The sequence below is a fragment of the Acomys minous genome, assembly GCF_964271855.1.
Source record: "Acomys minous genome assembly, chromosome: 8".
Taxonomy (NCBI): domain Eukaryota; kingdom Metazoa; phylum Chordata; class Mammalia; order Rodentia; family Muridae; genus Acomys; species Acomys minous.
The window spans coordinates 45,359,617-45,361,825 of record NC_140489.1 but is presented as its reverse complement, the minus strand read 5'-3'; the positions used below and the strand labels follow the sequence as shown (position 1 = coordinate 45,361,825).

General features: G+C 41.5%; 1 pseudogene across 1 annotated transcript; it reads left to right on the top strand.

The window, feature by feature from the left end:
- The first annotated feature begins 560 nt into the window (after positions 1-560).
- LOC311603546 (nucleophosmin-like) lies at positions 561-1,464 on the top strand (annotated as a pseudogene). The gene has a single exon. The product of its transcript is annotated as a nucleophosmin-like (transcript).
- Positions 1,465-2,209: the final 745 nt, after the last annotated feature.

Here is a 2,209-nt window from a genome sequence, read left to right as displayed (position 1 = left end):
TGTTGTCCACTAACATGCCATTCACCTTTGACACAAGCCCTCTACACACAGCGTGTGTGGTGGCTCTTTCCACTCTCTGACAATCATTTTCTAATGTTTTTAGTTGAAGAACCTCTTTGTGAAACCCCGTGGCTGCCCTGTTATTTCATTTGTCTCCCTTCAAGTGGCTTGTCACATCTCATATCTGAAGTGAGCCCTTCTGTCTTGCCTTTTACTATATCCGAAGCTAGCTGGGTGGTAGTGGCACACACCTTTAATCCCAGCCCTCGGGAGGCAGAGGCAGGCGGATCGCTGTGAGTTCGAGGCCAGCCTGGTCTACAAAGGGAGTCCAGGATAGCCAAGGCTACACAGAAAGACCTTGTCTCAAAAAACAAAACAAAACAAATGCAAATGTCTCCAAGTATAAAAGCTTTATAGGGTCCTTGGCATGTCTGTTCTGAGGAGCAGTAGGTCGTTTTCTCTGACTTCTCTCACACCAAAGTGTGTGCCTCCACCTCACGGAAGACTCAATGGCCATGAGCCTTCTTAGGCCTCAGAACTACCCTCTCAGTTGTAAAAGGCTGACAAAGATTATCACTTTAAAATGGATAATGATGAAAATGAACACCAGTAATCATTAAAAATGGTCAGTTTAGGGGCAGGGGTAAAAGATGAATTACACATTGTAGAGGCAGAAGCAATGGACTATGAAGGCAGTCCAATTAAAGTAACACTGGCAACTTTGAAAAAGTCTGTACAGCCAACAGTTGGGAGCTTTGAAATGACCCCACCTGTGGTCTTAAGGTTGAAGTGTGGCTCAGGGCCTGTGCACATTAGTGGACAGCACCTAGGAGCTGCAGAGGAGGATGCAGAGTCTGAAGATGAGGATGAGGAAGATGTAAATCTCTTAAGTCTGTCTGGAAAGCGATCTGCCCCTGCAGGTGGTAACAGGGTTCTGCAGAAAAAAGGATAACTTGCTGATGAAGTAGAAGATGATGATGATTTTGACGATGAGGAAAAAGCTCCAGTGGAGAAATCTATATGAGATACACGAGCAAAAAAATGCACAAAAATCAAACAAAAATGGAAAAGACTTGAAACCATCAACACCAAGATCAAAGATTTAAGACTCCTTTAACAAACAGAAGAAAGAAAGAAAAAAAAACCTCCTAAAGCACCAAAAGGACCCAGCTCTGTAGAAGACATTAAGGCAAAAATGCAAGTATAGAAAAGGGTGGTTCTCTTCCCAAGTGGAAGCCAAGCCCATTAATTATGTGAAGAATTGCTTCCTGATGATCAACCAAGAGGCTGTTCAAGCTCTCTGGCAGTGGAGGAAGTCTCTTTAAGAAAATGGTTTAAACAATTTGAAATATTCCGACTTACTTCATTTCTGTAACAATTAATGTCTGGCTGTCCTTTTTATAATGCAAAGTGAGAACTTTCCTTACTGTGCTTGGTGAATTTTGTCTAGGTTCAGTTGCCAAGAATGTGTTGTCTAAAATGCCTGTGTAGTTTTCAAGGACGGCCCTCTACCTTTCCTTGGTTGTATTTATGTTTGGAATGTTATGACAGGACATAGCAATAGTGGTGGTCAGATGTGGAAATGGTAGGGAAACAAAAATATACATGTGAAATAAACTCAGTATTTTAATTTTTAAAAAGTCTTACAGAGTTTGTTATAGGCCCAGAATTTTGAAAACAGACTTACAAGCATGGAGAGAGGTTCCAACCAACTACTGACAAATGCACTTGTAGCCAGATCAGAAAGAATAGGGAAAAAAATGGAAGAAATGCAGAGTTGACATTTAGTGTATGTTTTGGAACTTCTAATAAACTTTGAGAGTAAAGGGAAATAGTTCAGTGACAGGACCTTGTGTGGGGAATTTGTTTAGACATGATGGTGCATGTCTCGAAAGTCTGTGATAAAGCGTACAACCGTGGATCGTATGAAGGTTCTGAGAGACAGTCTTTACTGAGATCTTGTTTCTGAAACAGCCAAACCTCTGACAAAAGCTGATGTTTCTCTCTATGCAGGAAGACCAGCGAAGACCAGCAAAGCGTTGCCTGATGTAGTAATGCAAAAAGCATCTTCTCACTGTCTGTGGGGTTGTATTTATATTCTTTATAAACATCACATGCCCTCTCAGGTGTCTCTTTTCAAGAAAACATCACATGCCCTCTCACAAGGCAGTGTCCAGAAAAACATCACGTGACACGAGTGAGTTTTTAA